This window comes from Anolis carolinensis, chromosome 2 (genome assembly GCF_035594765.1).
Source record: "Anolis carolinensis isolate JA03-04 chromosome 2, rAnoCar3.1.pri, whole genome shotgun sequence".
In the NCBI taxonomy this organism is placed as follows: Eukaryota; Metazoa; Chordata; class Lepidosauria; order Squamata; family Dactyloidae; genus Anolis; species Anolis carolinensis.
In genome coordinates this window covers 268,132,830-268,160,371 of record NC_085842.1, presented here as the reverse complement: position 1 = coordinate 268,160,371, position 27,542 = coordinate 268,132,830, and the positions used below count along the sequence as shown (strand labels likewise).

The 27,542-nt window shown below is 39.9% G+C and overlaps 1 protein-coding gene across 1 annotated transcript in view; it reads right to left on the bottom strand.

Annotated features, from left to right (window-relative positions):
* epb41l4a (erythrocyte membrane protein band 4.1 like 4A) overlaps positions 1 to 26,848 on the bottom strand; it is a 205,522-nt gene extending 178,674 nt beyond the window's left edge. The window contains exon 1 of the mRNA XM_062972183.1: positions 26,832 to 26,848. The gene's annotated coding sequence lies outside the window, so the exon portion shown is untranslated. The remainder of the gene's footprint in view (positions 1 to 26,831) is intronic.
* Positions 26,849 to 27,542: the final 694 nt, after the last annotated feature.

Here is a 27,542-nt window from a genome sequence, read left to right as displayed (position 1 = left end):
GCTCTCGGTCCCACCTCCTTCGCAGGCACACTTAGTGGGGACAAGAGACAGGGCCTTCTTGGTGGTGGTCCCTTGGCTGTGGAACTCCCTCTCCAGTGACATCAAATTGGCCTCCTCCCTACTGGTATTTCCAAAAAAAGTAAAATCCTGGCTGTGGAAGCAGGCGTTTGGTGAGTAGTAAAGTGCAATAGACTCTCACGGAACCAACATAAGAAGCAACCTGAACAATGATTTCGGGATTAGTGCTATGCTTTTATATGTCTTAATTAGTTTGTGTTTGTATTTGTATTTGTATGTTTATTTGATTTTAATGATCAATTGTGTTATGTATTGTTTGATTTTTGTATAATTGCAGCATTGTACATTTACCAAAATTGGAAGCTGCTCTGAGGCTCCCTTGGGGTGAGATAGAGCAAGGTAGAAATAAAATAAGTAAATAAATAAATGTAACTTGCAGATAAGTTTGAGTGGTGAGGGTTTTAAAGGTTAAAATATAATTACACAAAAGATAGTTGGAAGTCATATTTCTTTATCTTTTGTTAGATGTAGTTTTTGTTATTTGTAGAAATGTGATGTTTTCCATGTAATTTTGAGAGTGTTGTTATTCAATTACTACTAGATTTTATTCAATAAAAGTATTATAAAACATAATAGATGGGAACTCCTTAAAGATGACAAGTTCAAGGCACCGTGAGGATGAAAATGAACAAGATATTGAGCTTGTAATTAAATGATGTTAACATGTTTTCCTTTCAGGAATAGGGTTGCTTTAGAATTAAAACCTGTGCAATCAGACTTGCAAATGAAGCCCATGTTTATCTTCCAAATATTAATCACATTTCTGCCAGTCAAATCTTCCATAGTATCGCATAATTCAGCATTCTTCTTCTGTTTCTCTCACCCTCACCCTCGCCTATATTTAGCATTTTAAAATGTATATGCATGTGTGCTATATACTTCGCTTATGAGGAAAAGGAAAGAATTAAAGTAATCATTCTTGCATTCTTCATAATGGTAATTCCTTAAAAATAATACTCTAATCAAAGTTACTAAGTAAAAATGGGAATTGGGAGCTCGGAGGAAAAGAGTGAATTTCTCTTCTGTTTTGCATTATAAATTAATAGCCTGCTGGGTGATGAAGGGAAAGAGAAGTGAGAGTTGGTATTTAGCAATGATTTACCCCTTTGCGACAGCTAATTATATTGGTAGAGATACTATGTATTATGGGGCCCCTGGTGGCACAGTGCATTAAAGCAGTGAGCTGCTGAACTTGCGGACCAAAAGGTGCCAGGTTCAAATCCCGGGAGCGGAATGAGCGCCCGCTGTTAGCCCCAGCTCCTGCCAACCTAGCAGTTCAAAATCATGCAAATGTGAGTAGATCAATAGGTACTGCTCCGGCGGGAAGGGAACAGCGATCCATGCAGTCATGCCGGCCACATGACCTTGGAGGTGTCTACGGACAACGCCGGCTCTTTGGCTTAGAAATGGAAATGAGCACAACCCCCAGAGTCTGTCACGACTGGACTTAACGTCAGGGGAAAACCTTTACCTTTACCTACTATGAATTAATCCATTTCATCTTCACAAAGGAAATTTGAATATGAGAAGGAGGAACAGAAAATTAAGTTTTAAATGTTAGGAACAACTACCTGATGGTAAGAGTAATAAATAAACAATGGAAAATGCTGACTTGGAGTGTGATGGAGTTCTCTTCTTTGGGGATTTTTAAACCGAAATTAGATGGCCATCTGTCAGGAGTGCGATGATTGTGTGTTTCTCCACAATGGAGTTGCACTAGATGGCCCTGGTGATCTCTTCCAACTCTGTAGACCTCTCTATCCAGACAAAAAATCCCACTCTGTTCACCTTAAATCCAGTGCTGGCTGTCTCCAGGATGCACAGTGACTTCTGGTGAGTATCCTGAATTTTTTGCCCATAACCCGCTTTTGCTCTGCTTCAGGGAAAGCCATGGGTAGCTCCAGAATTCGCAGGAAACTCTGGAGTATCTATTGACTTTGCAGCTACCTAGAGAGCTGGATCAGGTTCCATTCCCCCAATCCACTGTCCAGATGGACACGATTACCATCATATTTTCCCTACACTGATCAACACAGAGAAAGGGGATGGCTCGTGCACATCTTTCCACTGCTGCTCCATGCTGGAAGGGGGAATCTATCTCTCCACCCACCTTTGCTGGTCGCATGAGTACTCATTTTGGACATCAGAATTACAGGTAACGGCAAGCATTTGTACAGAGTTCCGTGGCTGTTGGGAAGTGGCAGCTGTGACATGGAGGATAAAATGATGGCCCACCTTCACCAATACAGTCTTGGCCCAGCTGGCTCAGCTTACCACAGCAGATTTGGCTAGTACATGTGGCCACCATCGCAATCAATCACTCCAGAACCAATCCAGAGCATAATGCTCTGAACTGGCCCCTGATCAAGCAACTAGTATAGAAGCAGCCTATGATTCTATGATTCTAGGAACAACTTAATGTCCCTCCAATCCAAGAATAAACACAAAGCTCAAGAAACAGTTATTTATTTATTTTTATCGTGTCAGAAGCGAGTTGAGAATATATTGCAAGTCACGGCTGGTGTGAGACAATTGGCCGTCTACAGAGACGTTGCCCAGGGGATGCCTGGATGTGTAACCATCCTGTGGGAGGCTTCTCTCATGCCCTCACATGGAAGCTGGAGCTGACAGACAGGGGCTCACCCCGTCTCGCGGATTCGAACCACCGACCTTCAGATCTTCAGGTCAGCAGTTCAGCCGACACAAGGGTTTAACCCATTGCGCCTCCACGGTTCCTAAGAAATAGTTAAGGGAATATAAATTGATACATTTTACTCAGGCACTGTAGTCTGGAAAAATACTTATTTGAGATGGTGGAAATTGTTTTGTAACTGCTCCTTCAGATGCAAGTCTTTGTAATGCAGCCATTCAACCTGTCCAGTCCCATTTCCACCATGATTTACATCTGATCTCTGGAACAAGATGAAACAAATTGGTATACGGCTCTGGTATGAAATGTATATGAAAAAATGCTTGATTGAGATGCTACATGTTGGTTTTGAAAGAGATTTTCACACATTTACTGATATTTAATTTCCAGTTGTGTCTTACTTACGGAAATCCTAAGGCAGAGTCTCCCGATTTTGTCTAGCCACCCAGTGCAGGGGGACTGAACCCATGTCAGGGAATAGTTGTACAGCAAATGGCTGGAACATGTTTTCAGATAATTCGATGAAATGCCTACTCCTGCTTTTAAATGAATTCTGTAGCCCTACACATTTACTTATTATCTGGTACACTGTGGTTTGGGAGTGGAGTGATTCCCCACAAATCAGGGGTTTCTCTAAAAGGTCATGTCAGAGAAACCTTATGCCTTTGTAATATAGTTTATTAAAGAGCTTTATGCCTTTTAAAATAGCATTGCATGATAAACCAGGAGTGTCTTGTTTTTCCAATGTTTTCAATATGATTTCTTGTGATATTCTGGCAAACAACATGGCAAAATGTGGGTTGGATGAAATTAGATAGATATAGAGTTCATCAATAGACCATATCCAAAGAGTGCTCCAAGCAACAGGTGATTTTTCTAAAGAGCTCTGACCTAAACCCAGTATTATTCGGTATCTTTATAAATAGTATAGATAAAAGAACAGATTACACTTTTATCAAATGTACAGATGATACTAAATTGAAAGAAGCAGCAAATATCTCAGAAGAACCCAGATTTAAGTAGACTGAAAGAAATTGCATCAACAGATAAATAATATAGTTGTAGTTCAGCCTGCGATTGTGTCGGATGTCACTGGGGATGAGGGTTTTCCTGGACCTGAGTCAGGCCCAGGCCTTGCTGAGAGGCCCAATGAAAGGAGTGCTTCTCCTGTAGATGCAGAAGGTCAAATTGCTGAGAGAGGCCCACATCAGCCTTTCTCTGAGAACCTGTCATCTGAGGATGATTTGTCAGGTGCAGAAGTTAATGAGATTAAAGATAGAAGACAAGACTTTTGTAAACTAAGGGAAGGTTCTCAAGCTCACTGAAGGTCAGCCCATCTGTTGTAGACGAAAACTGAGTGTTTTCCTTTGTTTCATGAGTCAGGAAAGGCTTAGTTTAAAAGAAACAGGGAAATGATTTTAGCATAGCATAGTTTCAGCAACGTTGAACCTTCATGACAGTATTGTTTCCAAGTGGATTTCTAGTTTCAGGTTTTTCCCGGTGCCTGTTCTGCATATTGGATCTTCATGCTGCCTTGTTCTTTTGGGTTTTGCACTCTTGTTTTTACCTTTGTACCTTGAAGTTCATGGGCTATTTTTGACCTGTGGAAAATACTGTTTTTGGATTGAACTGTTTCTTTCCATTTAATTGCTTTGCTCACATATATCCTTCAATAAACTGCTTGCTGATTTTACTATGCTGATGTGGTGTTTAAGGTCAGAGGTGTGGAATACAAACAAATATTCTGGTCAAGAAAAGTAACAGTAAGTAAGACTACTGTGCCAAGTTCTACACACCAAAGTTAAAACAGGATATTGACAAACTAGAATGTGTCTAGATTAGAGGAAGGTAATTAAAATTATAAATGATATGGAAAGCAAGACCTAGGAGTAGTGACCGAGGTAGTAAGGCATGGTTAGCCTGGAGAAGAGAAAACTGAGAGGTTAAAGATAGCCTTCTTTACATGTTGGAAAGGATGTTTTGTAAAACATGGAACACGCTTGTTTTCTGCTGCTTCGAAATCAATGAATTAAAATGACAAGAAAAGACATTCCAGCGAAATATCAGGAATAAATCCCTGAGGTTTAGAGCTAGTCAAGTGTAACAGAATATCTCAGAAGATGGTGGGCTCTTTTTTATGGGAGGTTTCTGTACAAAGGGTGGATAGCTAGCAACCTCTCAGAAGTGCCTTTGGTGTGGATTTCCTACACTGCCAGATTGAACTAAATGGCTCTTTCAAGTCTACAGTTCTTTGATTGTATAGCTTGTCTTCTAATAAATTCCTACAGTATTCTCAGCAGGAGAGTATTTTGTCAGACTGCACAAGGTGATCTGGGACAATTATATCTGCTTGGACCTAAAACACAATAGAAAAGGTGTATTTCAGAAGTTGTTTAGAAATTACTCATATGATTTTCAAGGTTTTTAGTAAGAGAGAGGTGAAATAAAACCCTCATCTTGTATGTCCCCCAAACTGTCTTGTCTGCTCTCTTTCTTAGCAAAAGAAAGAGTGTATGCATGTGAATTGCCTTTTCTGGAAGCTGCCAGAAGTGTCAATTCACTTTTTAAATAGATTGCAGCCCCACCATCTGCACTACTTAGCATAAAAAACCCTTGTTTTTCAAAACCATAAATTGACTCCTGACTTCTAAGGTTCTATTTTTGGTTTGGTTTAGTATGGTTTGCAATTTTTGGCAGTCTGTGTGCCCTCTGGGTATTCTTGGGGGCAAAATTGGCCCTTTGGCACACCACAAATGCCCGTCTCTACTATAAATGTTTTTCTATATGTTCTTTGCTATGGTATACTAATGGACCTATTTTGAAACCAAGTATTTTGTTTCCTAAGGCTCAGCATAACCTAACAAATCAATTACAACTGGCAAGAAGCCAGAGCAGGAAGATTATCTCGTCATTTCCAGAAATTAGATTATATCAGATTTCTGTCAAGGATAAGAACAAAAGATAGGGATCTTCCCCTAATATGCCTACAGTTCACAGGGGGAAAAAAATCAAAATGTTAAGCAGCGATATAGGGCCACTTATATTCAGACAAATCTCCATCATTGGATGAAATAGGCCCATTACAGAAACCTGCAATTTAGTATGACTACTTTTCTAGGTTATACATTTTTGGAGAAAGGAATCCACATCTTGGTTAGAATTCAATTATTGGTGAAATAAAGGACTCTTTTTAAAAATATTGCAGGCTGCAAGGAGTCAACTGACTTCCAACTGCAATAGTAGAAGATCTGCAGAAAATACATTTCAAGCTTTGTGTGTGTGCGCGTGTGTGCCTTTGTGTTTACATGTATATGTGAGCATGCAGGGCACATACGCATAAAAGCAAGCATCCAGGGAGATGTTTGGCGCATCTTCCAGAATTCCTCTTTTGTCTTCCATTGTTTTTTGTATTTGGTATACTAAGAAATAAACTGCAGAGGGCAGTCTTGAGTATTTCTTTGAGACAGTTAAATGATAATAAAGAAAAGATCATCTCAATGAAGAAAAGATCATGTCAGGTGTCCTAGGCCAAATAGGTTAAGAGATTTCAAGGTGGGGGAAATGGTCCCTTTGGCAGAAGAAATTTTAGGGAGATTTTTTTAAGCATGTAAAAATAGAAGTTAAGGAAGTTCCTATCCCCAATTAGGTGTTCTTTGTACGTATAGGACTACAACTCCTATTATTCTCCAGCCAGCATGGCCAAAAGAGATTTGCATTCATGTTATTTTAGTTATTTACTTTCAGAACACTTGGAAATAATCTACTTATAGCAAAAAAAAAATCCTTCACTGTATCTGTAGGAGTTCCAGTAACGCTCTGCCTGCCTCTACTATGTTTAATTTCATATATTCATTGTAGTACTGTGATGTTAATTGCTGTAGGCTGTCGTTTTTGATGTGCATGCATTCAAGGGGGGAGTAGAGAGAAACCATAATTAAATACAATAATAAAACAACTGCAGGATTTGGGTTTGGACTGATCTCGTCACATTCCTGCATTGATCATTTGCACGTCCTAAATGTTAGCACAAGAAACATCAAGAAAACCAAGATGATGGCTACCAGACTGATTGATAACTGGAAAATAGAGGGAGAAAACATGGAGACAGTGACAGACTTTGTATTTCTAGGCACAAAGATTACTGCAGATACAGACTGCAGCCAGGAAATCAGAAGATGTTTACTTCTTGAGAGGAGAGCAATGACCAACCTTGATAAAATAGTAAAAGTAGCGACATCACACTGGCAATGAAGGTCCACATAGTTAAAGCAATTGTATTTTCCGTAGTAACCTATGGATGTGAGAGCTGGACCATAAGGAAGGCTGAGCGAAGGAAGATAGACGCTTTTGAACTCTGGTGCTGGAGGAAAATCCCGAGAGTGCCTTGGACCGCAAGAAGATCCAACCAGTCCATCCTCCAGGAAATAAAGCCTGACTGATCACTGGAGGGAAGGATATTGGAGGCAAAGATGAAGTACTTTGGCCACATCATGAGAAGACAGGAAAGCTTAGAGAAGATCATGATTCTGGGGGAAAGGGAAGGAAAAAGGAAGAGGGGCTGACCAAGGGCAAGATGGATGGATGGTACCCTTGAAGTGACTAGCTTGACCTTGAAGGAGCTGGGGATGGCAATGGCCAACAGGGAGCTCTAGTGTGGGCTGGTCCATGAGGTCAAGAAGAGTCTGAAGCGACTGAATGTATAAACAACAAATATTAGCACAGAAGACTGTGAATGGATTCCTCTAGTAGTTGCCCAGTGAGACTGAGGCTGGATCTACACTGCCCTATATCCAAAGACCTGATCCCAGATTATCTGTTTTGAACTGGATTATATGAGCCAACACTGCCAGATAATCTGGGATAAAAAGATAATCTGGGATCAGATCCTGGGATATAGGGCAGTGTAGATCCAGCCTCATATTACTGGGAACGATTATGTTGCTGGAATAGACACAAACTGGATCATCTGTCTGCTACTAGATCTTGGGAAATTATCATTTGCACTAAAGCTTTTAGCATCCTTAGCCAGCAGGCCCCATGTTGATTAGGAAGGTTCTATGGGAGTTATAACACAAAAAACAACCCAATAAAGCTCTTAACATGAAATAACTAGAAACAACCATTTCTATATTTAAACTGTTCTCTTTACCATGCATCTGCTTCCTTTGGGACCCAGGACCACTTTTTGATTTTCCTCATCATATGTTTGTCCAAATGGTCTGGCCTTCTTAACTTTTGGAGAAGGCTGTTTTCTCCTATTGGCTGTTTTAGTTCCAAAGTAGAATGTGAACAGCATATGGTGAAGTGAGGGAATTTTTTCTCATGTGCTATTCATATCCCCACTTTGGAACTAAGGACTTCATCACACACAATAGACTTCATTGCACTCAGTGGTGCAATGATTTAAACCCTTATGCCAGCAAGACTGATGACTTGAAGATTGGGTTGCTGACCTGAAGGTTGCCGGTTCGAATCCAACCCGAGAAGACCGCAGATGAGATCCCTTTATCAGCTCCAGCTCCATGAGGGGCCATGAGAGAAGCCTCCCACAAGGATGGTAAAAGCATCAAAACATCAGGCATCCCCTGGGCAACGTCCTTGCAGATGGCCAATTCTCTCACACCAGAAGTGACTTGCAGTTTTTCAAGTCATTCCTGACACACAAAAACACACTCAATAAAATCAGTTTTTCTACACATTTAAGAAACAGCTCCTGATGGAGCCCATCACATGATAGAAGCTTGTACAGAAGGTTCTAGGTATTTTGCCATTTCTAAAGTGTGTTTTTTCCTATGCTTCCTAAGTCATTTGGCAATCAAGTTCTTTTTCAATTCTCTGTGTAGAGACATGTAAAAATGTTGTAGCCCAGCCTCCATCTGCACTGTCAGGTGAGCCTGAGATTGGGCCTGTTCAGTCTGTGATTGTCCCTGCACCTGGCTTGCCAGAGGACTCTGGGTTTGTGCCTGAGATTCCTGTTCCTGTGCAGCCAGAGTTTGCCCCAGTGGATTCTGGGACCGAGACATAATGGTTTCAAGCAGGCAGCTTGAACCACATTCCTCAAAGGAGTCAAGGTTGGACCTTCTTTTGCCAGATAGGCATTCTAGTTCGGATTCTGGAAGTGATAATGTTAATGAGTTTGACAGAAAGAGAGTGATTAATCAGCAGAGGAGAGAAAGGGAGTGTTTCATACGCAGCAACACATTGTTATTGAAACAAACTAATGAGCAGGCTTCTCATAGGAAGAGACCTTGAGTTTCCCTTAAGAAGGGCTACTTTCTCTGAAAAATTCAGAGGTGGCAACATTGCTAAATCAAGAAAGAGAGACCTCTGCTCCTTGTTCATGTGGATTCCATGCTATTTCCTGCAGCTTTGTACCTTGATTCTTGATCCAGTCTTGTCCTTGCTTCCATGAATTTTGGTGTATCCAGTTGATATTCCAGTAATCTTGGACTGGATTTCTCTCCAGCCAAGACCCTTGCCTTGTGTTCCAGCATTGATCCTGTAGCTTGGACTAATATTGGAGTTATGCCTTTTGTGTTCCAGCCTTGCCTTCTGCGTTCCAGTTTGATATTGTGCCTTGGATTAATCATTGATATCTTGCCTGGACTATCTTGATACTTTTATTGGGACTAACTTTGATATCCTATTTGTACACTGTTCTTTGAGTGACTTTTATAGACACTTGTTTCAAGATTCTCAGGTACTTTGTTCTTGTGGATTTAAACCCCATTTTATTGACTTTGAATGTTGAATTGCTATTGCTTGCATATAGTCTTGAATAAACAGCTTGCTTCCTTATACTCTGGGGCTTAAGTGTAGTTTAAAGTGCCCTGCAGCCTAGGGGTGCAACAAAAATGCACAATTTACCATGTGATGGGAATTTTCCCTTGCCCGCTTGTAAACATAATGATGACGTCATCGTGGAGGGAGGAGCCGAGATGGACAGTATTGATTCCTTTCTTCTGCCATTACCATTTTGGGACCGAGGAGGAAGGAACAGTAATGCTTTTTTTAAAAATGCAAAATAAATATTTACCTTTTGAATCAAGAGCAATCAGTACTTACAAAGAGAAATTGCAATAGCCAAAGAAAACTGGGGAGAAGTCAGTGGGGGGAGAAATATTTCTCCCATGAGATGAAAAAGCAAACAGATAATTAGAAAAGAAAGTGGAAAGACAGAAACCATGTGATGGTGGTAGGAAAATCATCCGTTTAATTTCAAAATGGGGCGTTGCGAAGCTTAAGGGAAAAACAACACTTTGCTTATTCTGTGGGATTAAGTCCTAAAACAGCAGATAGGAAATTCTGCTGCTCTCTCCATTCACTATTCATAGACTAGCTATCTCTTCACCTCCCTGGTTCTGCTCATCAGAAGGTGAGAAAATCAGAGAGAAATATCATAATGAGGTTACAGCGTAAAATGAACAATCAGTTAGCCATGAAATTATCACGGCACTACCTTTTTTATGAGAGCCATAAAATGGGGATAGGCGGGCAGTCTAAATGGAAAGTTTCTTGGAAGAAAGGTTAGAAGTTACTAGGAGGAGGAAAACCTTCGTCCAGACACCACCACCACCCCCCCCCCCCCCATACTGTGCATGTTTGCATCAATTTTCTATGAGGAGAACCAACATTTTACATAAAAGAGTGTCATGATCCCGGGCAGAACAAAGAGCAAAATGACTGACAGGAAACTCACAGCCAAGATTAAATGGAAAAAAAATAGTTTGGCATTGCAAATTCTGAGTCTTCATTATCCCTGTAGTGACCCAACACCACACATATCTCACACACATTGTGGTGAGATTTTCATAACTAGCCATACATTTCCTCCAGGTAAACTCACCCTATGGTGAGAAGGAGGTCCACATTTTCAATCCTTCATATTATTTTTGGCCATATAGCTGTGCCCCCCCCTTAAGCATGTGAATAAACATATTTTCTGTTAAGCAGAGATGCACAACTACAGATATACTGATATGCAAAAATCTGCACACATGAACCATCTTTTATAAAAAGTGAATTTCAACCCAGGAAAGAGCCACTTCCCTGGACCAGTTCCATCCACCATTGATTCCTCCCAACAATGCAATGCCACATACCTAAAAGTTTACATTTTCTGTGAAACCAATATTTTAAAAAACAGATTAAAGCCTAAAGAAACCCACTGCAAATATATAATCACAGATGTGGTGTGTCAGGGTCAGATCACCTACAAGGTGACTATGATTATTCCATGTAGACCAGTGCTTCTCAACCTATGGGTCCCCAGATTTTTAGTCTTCAACTCCCAGAAATCCTAACTGGCTGGGGTTTCTGGGAGTTATAGGCCAAATCATCTGGGGCTGAGAACCACAGGCTGAGAACCACTGATGTAGACAATCTGACTGAGGTCTTGGGAATGTGAAAAGAGTGAAAAGACTACCACTAACAAAGTATTTCTTTACAAATAAGAACTGGAAAAAGAAATGCTTTGAGCAAAACTGTGGTTACGATTAACAGAATAATCCACTGTTAGGACATAAACATATGTTGATATAAAACACATCTTATTCTTGGAGGCAGCTGTTTCCTTTCATAGAATTAGTTTCAGGACAATGTTCTATTTCCATGGCAGACAATAATTTATATGTAAGTTAACTTGACAGTGCTCCATGATCAGTAGGAACTTACTATAATAATACAGGAAGAATAATCATAATAATAATACAGGAAACGTTTCGGAGGCAGCTTGGAGATTTCTATAAACCAAGCTGATTAGTGTGGTACTGTACTATGATTTAATTATTTGGTAAATATTGACTAATTTGCACAACAGTGCAGGAAATCATATATCTGTTAAGAGGGTTCAAGTCCAATGCATTTAAAATGTTTTTCATTTCTTTAACATAATAAGAAATAATCAAATATAATCGGAGAGAGAACAGGGAGTTCCTTTTTTTACTATATATATCTACAGTAACCTGTTTGGTGCCATGATTATAGATGATTGCAAACTAGTTTCTCCAATGTTGACTGCAATTGTTCGAGATATTATATCTTTCCAGAATGAACTCTGCTGAATTGGTCCCCAGTACTCCATCTGAATGGTGACCTGAATCCTTCTGAATAGCAGCATTATGGGGATTGTGGCTCTGGACATACCGCCCCACCACGACCACTTAATCCATGCTGTGCCCAAACTGTAGGGTTGCTCTAGAGTTTCAAGTGTCAAGGGAGGGAGGAGGAGGGAGAGGAGAAAATCCATCTTCTTCTCTCCCTTACTTTCCAGTACTCCCCATCACACTGGCTAACAACAGGGCAAGCAAAGAGAAGCAGGTCATTCCTGTGTCATAGCCAGAGACTATCAGAGTATGGGGGGCAGCAGGTGGGAGGGGATTGCCATCCCGTGTCCTTGGGTTTCCTGAGACCAGGATACATAGGATAGTAGTAGCGACAGTAACGCCCAGTTCTGTTTTAGAACCAGCTAAACTGTCCCAAGTTGGGAAAAGCCCAAATTCTGGGTCAGAAATCAGTCTTTCCCCTGATTTTCAGTAACACGGGCAAAGTCTTGTCCCGCATGACTGTGGCATGGGGGCTGCCATGGGGCTGAATTTAAGTGGTCAGTATAGATAGGCCCCAGTCAAACAATAAACCACTAGGCCACACTGGTTCCCACAACACAGTACACTTGCTATCAAAAATATCTCAAAGTATTATTATGAAGACAGAACTGGAAAAGAAATAGGTTGATGACAGAAAAAAGAGGTCAGGACTTATTTATCTTCAATGGTGATATAGAGGATGAAATGTCAGCAGATATAGCTTGTCATGAACATAATTTTTCCATACAGCTATTAAAGGTATGGGAGCCCAATGCTATTTCTCATGGGGCCATGTAGGATATAATATACATGTCAGGTCAAGCTCCTTAAATGCTAGTACCAATGTAAGATCATCATAGGCTATCCCTTGTGACTGAGTATAATTGTCTTCCAGGTGTAGGGTCTTGGCAATGGGTCTGCAAATGCCTGTAGAGGCCTATTCTGTATCTGCATGGTCTTTTGCAGTAAGAACATACATTTCCAGATGGAAAGTGGTCCCAAAAAAGGTTTGCTTGATGGATAATCCTCTTGGCATGTTTCCCCTTTTGGCCTTCATTCGTCCCTCTTTAAAATCCACAGCACTGTGGATAACAGCTGACCTCCAGTTAGAATGCTCAAGGGCCAGGGCTTCTTAGTTGTCGTTGTTTATTCCACATTTTATAAGATTAGCTTTAAACCTATCTTTAAATCTCTTTTGCTGTCCACCAACATTCTGTTTTCTGTTATTGAGCTGAGTGTAAAATTACTCCTTTGGGAGACATTGATCAGGCATTCGGACCCGATGTGGCCAGTCTAGTGAAGTTTTTGACAGAGAATCATTGCTTCAAGGCTGGGGATCTTTGCTTCTTCTAGAACACGGATGTTTGTCTGCCTGTCTTCCCAAGAAATTTGCAAGATTTTTCGAAGACAACACTGATGAAATCATTCCAGAAGTTGAGAACATGTTTGCAGATGGTCCATGTTTTGCAAACATGGAACAACAATAGCTTTATAAACATGAACCTTTATAACCCCGTGGATGTCCGGATTTGCAAACACTCTACTTCCTTCGAAAAAATGCCGCACTCGTAGATCTCAGGTGGTGTTGTATTTCAGCACTGATGTTGCAGCCAATGCAGGACACAAATACAGTGGCTCTACTATATCCATGGGATGACAATCTGTGGACTCAACCAACTGTAGATTCAAAGCAGAGGAGATAGCAAACCCATGCTGCCAGGAATGCATTTTCAGGCTTCCCTGCCTCCAAGGAGCCCATCAGACAAGACAAAAGCTGGTGAACAAATGGCTGTCTACCACCAGCAAGACAAAAGCAGACAGCTGGCATGATCTTCCAAACAGGGGAGCCTGAAGAATCCCTGTCTGGCAGAGGAGGCTTGCCATCACCTCTGATAATTTCTCGTGACGTTTTATTAATAGGGACTCCAGCATCCATTGTGGTATATACATAGGGTCCTGGAACCAAGTATTTGCACATATTGAGGGCCCACTACACAAAAAACAAAGTTATTGACTGTCCATCTGATGTAGGGCAGCAAGTAGGCTTGCCAGAGTGAAAACCAGAGAGGACTCAATTTCCTTCAGTGGCTGCTGAAATTCTGTCATCCATGCAACCATTAAAAATAAACAAGCCTACTCTTGTTTTCACTTTGGCAAAGCCCAGCCACAGATTTGTTCACTTGTGCTCAACTTATCTGTAAATAAAACTAAATATCACCCAAATGCATTATGCCTTCCAAGTTCACTCTTCCAAAGGGAGTAAAACCCATATGAGCACCACACCTAGTATTTCTCACTACTCGGGGAAATAGGGCAACCAATGGTCTTTTTGATTTATAAGATGCAGGATCAATGTATACATGTTCTATGCATCTATTAACAAGAAAATCAAATATGCAAAAATAGTATATTGAAGCATCTGTTCTAAATAGGTCAGTGGAATAATTTTATTTAAAAGAGTCCTAATGAGCTGCCAGAGAGAATTCATTCTCTTTTGAAGGTTTCCTAAAGTGATACGATTCTGTTGACCCTACCTTCAACTTCAACCCCTGCTATCAACTTCAGAAGGATTACATCAGAGCAAACTCATTGGTTTTTACAACTTGAAGGTAGACCATGGTTACCTAGCAACTAGGAAGTGTGTATGGCATGTACAATTAACTCTTTTAAGTGCGGCACACAAAGAACAGCCTTGCGATTTTAGAATCACTTATCAGCTCAGACATGAATCCATGCGCTAGAAAAAGCTGACCTGGTTTTGTCATAATTGAGAGACAGGCGGCTCATCAGCAGACCTGGCTTTCAAAAGCCTAAAGAAATTCTGGAAGGATGCATTAACAGGGGGTCCCTTATAGAGCCAGTATCGGCTTGCTCTCTTGAAGTGACATCTGTCATATTGCATTATGTCATATCTTCAAGAAATCACACTGAAAATTGCAGAGGTGAAATGATCTCCCTGTTAAACACAACGTGACACTTTACATTTTCAGGTCTTGATAGCACTTTGTGTAAAGGAAATGGCCATGGGGTATTTTAGGTGGATGTGCAGAACAGAGAGTAGAAAGTAGGACATTTTTGTCATGCGTGTAAGAGTCACTGAGTTTTCCACGAACTGAGAGGCACTTTTCCAAAATGGTTGTTACTGTGTGCTCCTGTTTTACAGAGCTTAGAAAATGGAGACTACAGCTCCCAGAATCCCCCAACCAGGTTGGCCACAACCTATTTTTTTTAAAGGTAACATTCTCAAATCCTGAATTATTTTCTTGCATTGCTTTTCAAAGGATCACTGTGTGTTTGAGCTCAAACCTACTGATATCAGCATAATATTAGAATCTTTGCAGTCTCATATGTGCCCTTCCTAGGCAATAAGTCCCTTTACATGCGGCAGAACTTGAACAGCAGCCATGTATAGGATTGACCGTCCTTCCTAAATAATCATTTTCCTTCTATTTAAAACATACTTTACGATATCAATTTTTTTCATTTTGTATTACCTGCACACTTTGTACATGATGAATACGTGTTATAGAATTATGTTGCTGCCCTTTTCCCGTCTTATTGTGACATCTCTTACGTGATTTTTACTTTTGCTGTGGGCAATCTAAAATAATCAATGATATATTTTCTGACATTCTCCAAGGTCACCAAGGAAATCTCCTCTGCCTAGCTATGCAACCAGACATTTAAATATCAGGATACAGAAGTAGTTTACGAGGATCATCCATTTTCCTCTCTCCTCCTGCACAGCATTCCACAGAGATGTGAAAAAGAAAAAGAATAAGAGTGTGTTGATCTATATATTTGCTTTTTTCTAGATAATACTTGCCTCAAACATGCTAATGTTTGATTAATGTGCATTTTCTTTTGACATCTCAGCTGAAACATTATGCCTGAAATGAACAGATGGTGCATTAAATTGAATGATAACAGAGAAGAGTTAGAGGGCTTTGAACAAGGGGGGAAAGAGGGAGAATGAAAGCTATGCATTTTTATCCATTAGAAAAGGCATGTGATTTCCCTCCTCTGTTCTCAGAAAGGACTTTGCTGTGTGTCAGGATCTGCAGCTGTGTTTGATAGAACCTTTTTAATTAGTCAATTTGGACCGAAGTGTGTGTCTAAAAGCTCAGATCGTTGCCTTCTTCTGAAGTGCGATGGTCTAATCTCAGAGAATTATGGTGGTGCAGTGTACCCAGTTACTGTGCCATCCTGTCACCCACAGTCCATTCAAATTGCTTGACTAATGATTACAGAACAGAATGCATGACTAGGGACCCATTCACACTACACAGTTATAGTGCTATTATTCCACTTCAGCTGTCATTGTTCATCTAATGGAACCCTCAGGTTTGTAGTTTGGTGAGACACTGGAAGACTTGCTGTTTTAATCATTTAAGAACATAGCAATATAGGAAGAGCACTGCCAGGTAAGAAAAAGGCCTATCTGGGTCCCATTCATATTACAAAATTAACAATGCTATTATTGCTGAGAAATATAAATGACCTTCGCTAAACTGCCAATCACAAACTACCATAGGATGAAACTCGGCAGTTAAAGTGGAATAATAGCATTCACTTGGTGCTGAAGAGTTATCACATTTGTCACCCTGTAAATATCCATGGGAAATTCCCATGTCCCTATCTTGACCTTTTTTTTAAAAAATCCCCTGTCAAGACACATGAGCTTAAAGTCTATTACATCCAAATGTAACTCAATATAGCTCAATATAGTTCAATACACATGGATCTACACTCACCATATAATGCAGTTCAAACGTCATTATTTGGCAGCAGGCCTGTAGCCAGAGAAAAAATTGGAAGGGTCGAAACATTTTTTTAGAGAATCATGAAGAGTAGGTCCAAAACATTAAACAATTTAAATTATATGATTCATTCAGGGCTCTTCCACACAGCCGTATAACCCAGAATATCAAGGCAGAATAACCCACAATATCTGCTTTGAACTGGGTTATCTAAGTCCACACTGCCCTATATCCTAGTTCAATGTTTGGTGCTAAATTCGCAAATATAGTAATTCCTACATAACATTACCATGCATTGAACAGCTTTTTCTGTTGATTTGTTGTAAAACATGATGTTTTGGTGCTTAATTTGTAAAATCATAATATAATTAGATGTTTAATAGGCTTTTCCTTAATCCCTCCTTATTATCCAACATTTTCGTTTATCCAACACTTTTATTTTTCAGTGATTGGTCTGGGGGGGCACCAAAATTCTGTTCGCCTACACTTGAAAATTACCTAGGGCCGGCCCTGCCAATAATGTTGCAGAAATCTGAAAATGTTTCTTCACATTAGGAAAAACTGTCTATCACAGGCAAGATATGCTTCCTGTGCATTTGATGGTTTTTCTGCAGGTGAAATCTTTTTCAGTTTTTACATCACAGGTCAAATTCTTCCATAAGTGTGTCGGTACCTTGAAGGCATTTATTGTAAAGTTCTGTGCACTTGTTCAAGTTGGATTTTAAATGGCCACAGTTAATAGGGAGCAACATTTGCAGTTCCTGAACTTCTTCCCTGTGCCTTGTAAACCTTTCTTGAAGTTGACTGCAGAAAAAGTCCAGAAATGGTATGTACACATTTAGCCTCTAGAATTCCATTGGTGTTGGTGAAGTTGCCTGCATGTTGCGTTTACAAATCTGCCTTGAACAGATGTGAGGAATCCTCACTTCTCCACCCATAGACTCCATCACTGATCTTGCTATATCAAAGATCTCCTGAAATTCTTTCACAGATTCTGTGTGCATCTCCCTGGCTTTTTCTAAGGGACTGTTGACATGTTGCAGACTACAGGAAATGTCCATATCTACTTTTTGTAATGTTTTGCTAAGCTGAAGGGATGATGACAGAAGCTTTCTTAGGATGTGTATAGTTACTACAAATTCAGCATTCAGAATAGCTTTAAAAAGGTGTCCAGCTTGGAAGAAGTCTCACTGTTGTATGGAGAACTCTCTTTTAGTTTTTCAAGTGTTCCCACCACCACACTGTTCAGTCCAAAAAAACATAAAACTGCATCATGTCACTCAATCCAACGTGTTTCAAAAAGCAGCAACAGGCTATTTGCTCTTGATTCAGAAAAATAGAATTTTATTTTTTCTTCAACAATTCCAGTCTGATGATGCTCTGAAGAAATTGCACACAAATAATATTGTTCCTTGTCAGTTTCTGACAGGTGGAATGCTGCAAGTCTTTGCTAAGCCTAGATTTAGTGAGTGAGCACTGCAGTGGATGTAGACAGCCATCAGATATAATTGCCTGTGCACCACTAATATGACTGCTTATATTAGCAGCTCCATCATAACCCTGTCCACACAAATATTGCAAGTTCTGCCCAATTTTTTCCAGTTTTTTCAATATAATGTCTGCAATTCCTCCACCTGTCATATCACTTATCTTCACAAAGCCTGAGGTATTCACAACCAAAGTTTCATCTGCCAAACAGAGAAACGCTGTGATGCATTGCATCTTGGCACCACAAATGTTTATTAGTTCATTTTGTATTTGGGGACTAGTATATTGGGCATTCATAACTGCAGTTTCAAGATGACCTTTTAGATCAGCGTCTCCTGATCTGGCACAAGATCTCAATAAGGCCCTGAGATTACCATCATTGTGCAAAGGTTCTTCAATGGTAATAGGTCCTGAATCTGAAGCCAGTTCTTGTCAGCCACAAAAGACAATAGCTTCCACAATTGGCAGAAGTTTTTTTTACTGTTTTCTTCTGTTTTCTTCTGTTTTCTTCTGCTTTCCTTTATCATGATGACAGGTTACATCAGGACATTTGCCACTGTGAATTCGCAAGAAGTTTTCAGCCAAGCACAAATTGTTCTGATGGTATTCTGTTTTTTGGGGAGGGCATTGAAGACTTCTATTGCATTAAAAGAGATATTGACAAGCTTGAAGGTGTTCAGAGGAGGGCAACTAAAATGATCAAAGGTGTGGAGACCATGCCCTATGAGAAGTTTCTTAAAGAACTGGGTACGTTTAGCCTGCAGAAGAGAAGGTTGAGACGAGACATGATAGCCATGTATAAATATGTAAAAGCATGTCATAAGAAAGAGGGAGCTGTATGTTCAATTTACAGGAGAGGCAATTCCACCTGAACATTAGGAAAAAATTTCTGACTGTACGAGCTGTTCAACAGTGGAACTCTCTGTCCCGGAGTGTGGTGGAAGCTCCTTCCTTGGAAGCTTTTAAACAGTGGCTAGATGGTCATCTGTCAGGGATACTTTCTGCTTTTCCTTCATGACAAGGGGTTGGACTAGATGGCCATGTGGTCTATTAGTATATGATTTTATGATTTGCAAACTGAAAAAAGGGCAGTTCTACTTTTTAATTTCACTTTCTGACAGTCCCTAAGCCATCAGTCCCGAAACTATCAGCTTTCTGTATTACAGTTGCTACTGTTGTCACCCACTTTATTCATTAATCTTATGGGAATTTAAAACCACATCTTTGGTATGTACAAGAGGCACATGTACTTGCATTTATCAGTAGAAATTGCTTTAAAATGTGTGCTCCTTTGTTGTCACACTGCAAATTTTACAGGAGATAAAATAAGAAAGCCTGAATCTGGGTGAGTAACTCTAAGCATCCGTCAAAGGGAAGTTAAGAGCTATGAACAGAGCCAGTGAATCACAGCTGCGGAGTACACTAGGATCAAGAAGACTTGCTTATTGAGGTGAAGTCCAGGCCCAATCAGATACTCTTTATATTAACTTTCTACTCCAGAAGAACCTGGCAACCAGTAACTACAGGGCAGCACTGGCCACACACCAGTGTAAAATGGTCTCCCTCACATAGCACTATGAAAAGGCAATAGTGCAACATGCAAAATGTTGTCCCTTGCCAGTTTGGGATCTGTTCAAATGGCTCTTGGTTTAGGCATTAAAGGTTGTCACATCAGCACTTTTGGATGGGCAGTCCATAGAACAGGGACAGACCTAATATTTTGCTGTCCGGATTAAAAGATAAAATGGCATTGGCCCCACTATTTCATGGGTTGGGCTGGGATGGCATTCCCATTAAACCTTTGCATCAGTAAACTAGAGGAGGAGTGAAGACAGGTGGTACTTTGTCACATACAACTGCATCCTCCAAAAGAAGGAATTGGCCAGGACATTCAGAAATAATGGCTGGAGCAGAAGCTGTCACTGCTATCTCCAGCATGTGCCACCTGAGGCAGTGTCCTTACTCTTCCTAATACTATAATCAGCTGGGAATACTTCCAGCCAAATGGTGTTCCAAATTGCAGTTTTTTGGTTTATCACATGAGGCAGCTGCACAGAGTTTCTGGATCTAGCTGTGAAGGCATGTTGATTTCAGTTACTAAGGTAGTTTTAATAGTCCTTCATTTAAAAGCAGATGTCCAATCATAATTATACTTTTGTAGATCTGGTCTGACTTTTCTAGATATAAAGATGGCTTTTGTTAGGAACAGTGAATACTCTGCTTCTTTGGCCTGAGGACTGGGCCTGATCATTGATTTCTAACCATTATGAACTACAATGAGGAAACTGATTTATTCCACAATCGCTTAGGCTATCAACTTCATTCCCTCAATTAGTCTCCAAGATGCTACAAGATACTTGCATTATGAACAAATATTATGAAACATATCCTCTAACTCTTTACAGATGAAAATCAGGACATGTGTGGCCATACAACATTAGAGTATGGTCAAGAAAATGATGCAGAAGAACACACAAGATAAGAGAGTTCCAGGAGCCTGCCTTCCCCTGAGCCAACTGGGAAGGGCATGATTCTGCCTCCTCATATCCTCTTCCCGCGGGTGAGCTAACTGCATATAAACTCATTCTGAACTTTGAACTGTTTGCAGCAACTGAATTAAAATGAGTACAACAGAAGTAAGAGGAGGAAAAATAAACTTGCTTTATTGATAGACAGTTTTATTATTTCAAGCTGCTGACGTTGATTTCCTTGGAAAAACTTATGCTAAAGAGCAGGATAGAAATTTGTGTCAAAAAAAAGAACAGTAGTTCTCTTGATTGCTTGATAAAGCATTAGATTATCCTGGTATTGGATTTTCACTAGACACTCAAGAAATCTTATAAAGAATATATAAAACAACATCTTTATGCAAGTTGGAAAATATTCTTATAAAACACTATAAAGTAACAAAAGGAACTTTGAAACTTCATTTATAAACATGATATACATTGCCTGTCATACTCTTGTAAAACAGTTTATGATGATATTTTCCAGAGGAAAATTATGAATTGTATTGTATGAAACACTAATTGCTGCCATTAAGACTATTTTCCAAAATGCATTTTCTAAACTCTTTTGATTCTGTATTTATAATCAGTGCCTGAATTCTAAGAGCAAATGAGTTAATCCTGAGTATATGTTCCTGTTTTATTTTTGCAAAGTCGGGAAGTTTAATCAGTTGGAGAGGGATTGGGTGTGTATTAGAAGATTGGCTTAATTATCTGAATAATTCATTGTGGTCATTGTAATATTTGATATAATGTTCACATTCAAGCTAACAGGCATACGTTGCATTGTCTGCCACTAAGATAGTTGTATAATGCAAAAACATGGTCCTATTCAGAGCTGTCAATGAAACCAATAAAATTTGTACTTCAGATATAAAATGAGCATTTTGTGATATATTTTTTTTGGTAGCAGTAGTTGGCTGAACCATATGGAAAGCAAACAAGAAAAATCATAGTTCTGTAAAGTTTATAGACATGCAATGCAGTTGGCTTGCTCTTCATACATTTCATTGCTTAATTTTTGTTTTGTTCATAATATAAACAGGAAGATGTCTCTGGAGTCCAAATCAAATCCAAAACCATACAAAAGCGCAGGTTTTGTAAAGTTTCTTCTAGAATATGAAATAAAGACATTGAAGTTAGTAAAGAAGATTGCATGTTTCTTACTCTACTGCAAGCCCCATTTGTCTGCCAAGAAGTAACATGTTAAATCAGGGGTCCTCAAACTTTTAAAGCAGAGGGCCAGTCCACAATCCTTCAGACTGTTGAGGGGCCGAATTATCATTTGAAAAAAAAAAACGAACAAATTCCTATGCACACTGCATATGTCTTATTTGTAGTGCAAAACAACAACAACAATGAAAGAACAGTACAATATTTAAAAATGAAAACAATTTTAACCAACATAAACCTATCAGGATTTCAATGGAAAGTGTAGGCCTGCTACTGGCCAATGAGATAGTCAAGTTAATTAGGATTGTTGTTGTTGTGTGCCTTCAAATCATTTCAGACTATGGCTGAGCCTAAGTCTAAAATTATTTATTTATTTATTTACTACATTTATATCCCACCCTTCTCACCCCGAAGGGGACTCATACCAGCTGTATGTACATACAATATATTATATTATTAGCATAGCATAATATTAGCATTATATATTACTATATTGAACTATACCACTATACTGTAATATTATATGTAATATATAACATATAATTAATATTATTATATGGTATTAGTATTATATTGTATAACATTATAATATTTTATCACTATTATATGTATATACAATATATTATATTGTTAAAACTTATATAAAAATATTATATTATAAAACTGAGGGCGGGGGCCAGGTAAATGACCTTGGAGGGCCGCATCTGGCCCCCGGGCCTTAGTTTGGGGACCCCTGTGTTAAATAGAAGAAAATGTTTTGTGATTATCAAACATTCTCTGGCTGCACTATGTTTTCAATGAGGTTTACAACTTTTGTAAGGAGGGGAACATGCTTTTCATAAATTAGCTCTGCAGCATAACACACAATGTAGACATGAAACACCTCTTTAGAACAGAAGCCTTTAGCACAGGGATCCCCAAACTCAGACCCATGGGCAGGATGCTGCACTCCATGGTCATTTACCTGGGCCCCACTCTAAACTTTAGATTTAGGCCCCTTCCACACAGCTGAGTAAAATCCCACATTATCTGCTTTGAACTTGGCTATATGGCAGTGTGGACTCAGATATTACAGTTCAAAGCAGATATTGTGGGCTATTCTGCCTTGATATTCTGGGTGTTGTACTCCAGGGCAGGAAGCACTTCTGAACTTAACCATCAAACTCCAGTCCAAGTTAAATCAGCAAAGCAGTTTATGGAAGATTATATAAAAAGTAGTTCAACAAAAATAGTAAAAACTTCAAAGTCTAAATGTATGAAATACTCCACAGGATTCAAAGTACAAGAGTAGTTTCCAAAAAACCAAGACAAACAGGGCATCAGCACAGGAACCAGAATATGCAAAGCAGCATAAAATCCAATACAAAAATCCAGGAACAATATTTCAAATGTGCAAGCATGAAACATGAACAAACGAAGACATGGAACAAACGAAGACATGGGGCCGGGCTGTGGCGCAGCTGTTGAGCAGCTGCCTTAAATCACTCTGACCATGAGGTCATGAGTTCGAGGCCAGCCCGTGGCGGGGTGAGCACCCGTCAATTAAAAATAAAAAATAGCCCCTGCTCGTTGCTGACCTAGCAACCCGAAAGATAGTTGCATCTATCAAGTAGGAGATAAGGTACCACTTATAAAGTGGGGAGGCAAGATTAACTAATTTACGACCTGGAATGAGGAAGTGCCGTCAGTGTGGATGATGAAGCAGCTGCTCCCCCCTGTGGCCAGAATCGAACATCCCCTCAGAAGAAGGTTAACTTGCCTCTGCGTGTGTCTCTCAGTCTCTGTTTGATGTGTTTATGGGCATTGAATGTTTGCCCTATGTTTGTTATAATGTGATCCGCCCTGAGTCCCCTTCGGGGTGAGAAGGGCGGAATATAAATACTGTAAATAAATAAATAAATAAATAAATAAATAAATAAATAAATAAATAAAAAACTAGAATTCCCTTAGCAGGCTTGACTAGAACTTTGCAAGAGATGTTGCTTCAATAACCAATGTTGACCAGACTGCTAGAAAATCCCCCTGGCCTCTGTAATATACACATGAAATCATGTCGTTTTCCCTGACTACCTGATAACGGCTTCTTCTCTAACAAGCGCTGTGACCTTCGGATATTCTGCTATGCAGCACAGAGTTTATGGAAACTAAGTCTCCAATCTACAAGCTTATTATCCTGTCCACCTAGGAATTCATCCTCTGAATTCATTTCAGCCTCTGACCTTGCTTCCCTAGAGAACGACTTCTCAGCAGCATTGGGGCTCCCGTCTGGAATGTGGCCTTCATTAGCTGCTGGAGACCGAGACTGTTCAGTTTCAGGACTTAAAATCTCATGCTAGCTCGCAGGCCCAGAAATCCCATGATCCACTTCTGCATGGACATTAGGATCAAGCACAATCATGGGCTGAACTATAACACTGGATTATATGGATATGTGAAAAGGCCCTTATGTTCTTCAGGGATTGCCTGTACTGATAAATTGTGTAACAGCATCAGCTTAGTAATGGTTTGATGCTGTTTGTTTAATTTTATGTTCTGCTGAAAAGGCAAGGCTTATTATCAGCAGTAAACTGAGATTATTTGAAAATTTACCAGGTTAGGATTTAAACAAGATAAAAGGTGAATAACTAAATATCTTCAATATTTCAGTTCTTACATCTTCTCTGCCATTTTAAATCCACAAATTTAATCACTCATTTTATCCTTTTTCTTTCTTGCTGACATGCGTGTGTGTGCCTTCAAGTCACCTACCATTTTATGGTGACCCCATTGATTTCTCAGGGCCCTTCTAGGCAGGAATACACAAGCCATGTATTCTTCTAAAATACTGTGAAGCCTACATTGCATGGTATTCATTGGCAGTTTCCTATCCAAGTTACTAATCAGGGCTGACACTGCTTAGCTCCCAAGCTCAGATGGACGCTAAGCAGTGTAGGGTATTTAGGCCCTACTTAGGCTACATGGGGATATATGCTTTCAAGTCGCCTGTCAAATTGTGACAACCCTATACATTGTATAGGATTTTCTTAGGCATGTAATATCTGAATAGCCAGAGCTACTCAATCACTGACACTACTATAGTAACTATAGAACACTTGCAGCAGAGAAGGGTTGGGTGTTGCATATACATAGTCTGTGTAAGATTAACATGTTAAAAATATACGTGATATACATGCTTTGAAATATGAATGATTATGGCAAAAATGTATGATCTTGGAAGCTAAGTAGGTTTAGCCTTATTTATTACTTGAATGAGACACCATCAAGGATTTTTTTCATGTCAGGAATGACGTGAGAAATTGCAAGTCACTTCTGGTGCAAGAGAATTGGCTATCTGCAAGGACATTGCCCAGAGGACGCCCGGATGTTTTACCATCCTGTGGGAGGCTTCTCTCATATCCCTGCTTGGGAAGCTGGGGTTGACAGATGGGAGCTTACCCCACTCCCTGGATTCAAACCGCCAACCTTTTGGTCAGCAGTCCTGCTGGCACAAGAGTTTAACCCACTGCGCCACCGGGGGCTCCTATCAAGGATTTAATAGTGCTATTATTCCACTATAAAAGGGAAGGGGGCAGGCTATGTTAGGTTCCTGACAGATGGTGCTGTGTAGACCATAAATGGTCCATGTTTTCTTTCCCAAATATAGCTCTACCAAAGCCTTGCCAATTCTTGCGTACTAATTCAATGGCATCTGTGCAGTACAGTGAAGGATTAGCAGGGCTGGCACCACAATGGAAATGCCAGATTGTGGAGAGATTGTTATAGAAAAATCCAGTGCAGACACATCCTTAATCCTGCATTCCCCCACAGTGGAAAGCAGCTCTTTTAATATATCGCTATATGATATATTGGGTTGCACATGCACACCACCAACAAAAAAATGAGTTGGGCTTTAACTGTGGTGCTACATACATTTCACCGCAAGTAATTCACAAGTGTGAGCTGATTAAAAATAAGATCAAGTTAGCACACATAGGCAAGTGCTTAAAACTCAAGTATTTCCTTTGCTGCTGTTTGTAAAAACCACATGAAGGCAGGATTAATGGACCTAGAAGGAGGAAAATGACATCTTTTCTATTTTATTGCAGTCTGCAGACTGTGTCTGTACTTATTAGAGTTTTATATCAGCCACTGACCTTGTCCTTGGTACTAGCAATCCCAACCATTTTTGCGGGCCAGATCCTTTTCTTATTTGGTTAGACCAAGTCTTGAAAAATAGCTAAAGTGTGATAGATTGGTCCTGACAGTGGTTCCCAGCAGCCCGGCTGACAGCCCTTACAGCTCTCTGCTTTCCTGCCTTCCTTGATGCCATTGTCTTTGAGAAAGGAGACTGTAATAGAATGAAATGCCCCTGCAATCAAATTTACAGTACATTCTCAAAGGGATGTTTCCTCTGCAAATTTCATTTTTAGCCCAATGTCTTCAGTTATATCTTTTCATACTAGAAATGCCCTCTTTTGTCAGCTTGGGTCCCTAAATTCAAAAACAGTTTCACAAGGCTTTTTGGAGAGATGCCACATTAGCCTAATTCTGCAATTTAATTGAACCAGCGTGCCTGTTAATGAATTGCTTCCTGTTTGTGTCATGTCTTTATAACTGAATTAGGAAGAAAATCCTTTTAAGTTGCTGCTACACAGATATTTGGCAGTGAAGCTGGCTTTGTGTAGCACTAACAAAATATATATAGTACTGTTTTCTCCCTTTTCTCTTCTCCCCCATCTAACCTGAAATGACTACCTTAGAAATCCCTACTGTCCCATCAAAAGAAGGCTAAAGTGCACGAAAGGGGGAGGGTAACGACTTACTATAAGCTGAAGTGTAGCTACTCTTATGAAATAGACAAGTTTGCAACAGAGCCTGGTAATTCTATGCTTCTGGCTATAGTTATCAGAATCCTTAATACCAGAGACAGTTCAAGCTTTGGTTTAAACCTTTATGGTACAATCCTGGATTCAAGACCTCCCTGGATCATGCAGATGTAAGCAGGATACCCTATATATACATATATAAGTCTAGAAATTTTAGACAAAAATGACAACCCAAAAAACCTGGGTCGACCTATTCCCACATCAAAGTATTGTGCCTTAAGTCTTACCAAAAACATAACCGTCTGCTTCTCTGAGTAGAGTGGCAAAAGGCGAGACTTGAATCCATCCTGGAAAATGTGTTGTCGAAGGCTTTCATGGCCGGGATCACAGGGTTGTTGTATGTCTTTCGGGCTGTGTGGCCATGTTCCAGAAGTATTCTCTCCTGACGTTTCGCCCACATCTATGGCAGGCATCCTCAGAGGTTGTGAGGTATGGATAACCTAGGCAAGGAAAGGAAAGAATATATATCTGTGGAAAGTCCAGGGTGTGGCAAGAGTCCTTTGTCACTGGGAAGCCAGCATTAATGTTTCAGTTAATCACCCTAATTAGCATTGGAAAGGTTATGCCCCTTGCCTGGGGGCATCCTTTGTTCAGTCATTAGCTGTCCTCTGCCCTCAGAGTGTTGGTTCCCATCTACTGTTTTGATTTTAGAGTTTTTTAATACTGGTAGCCAGATTTTGTTCATTTTCATGGTTTCTTTCTTTCTGTTAAAGTTGTCCACATGCTTGTGGATTTCAATGGCTTCTCTGTGTAGGTTGTGTGTGGCTTCACAACCTCTGAGGATGCCTGCCATAGATGTGGGTGAAACGTCAGGAGAGAATACTTCTGGAACATGGCCACACAGCCCGAAAGACATACAACAACCCCATCCTGGAAAAACCTAAAAGAAGCACCGATCCTTTCTACTCTTCACCGTGGCACCACTTCTAACCTTTTTG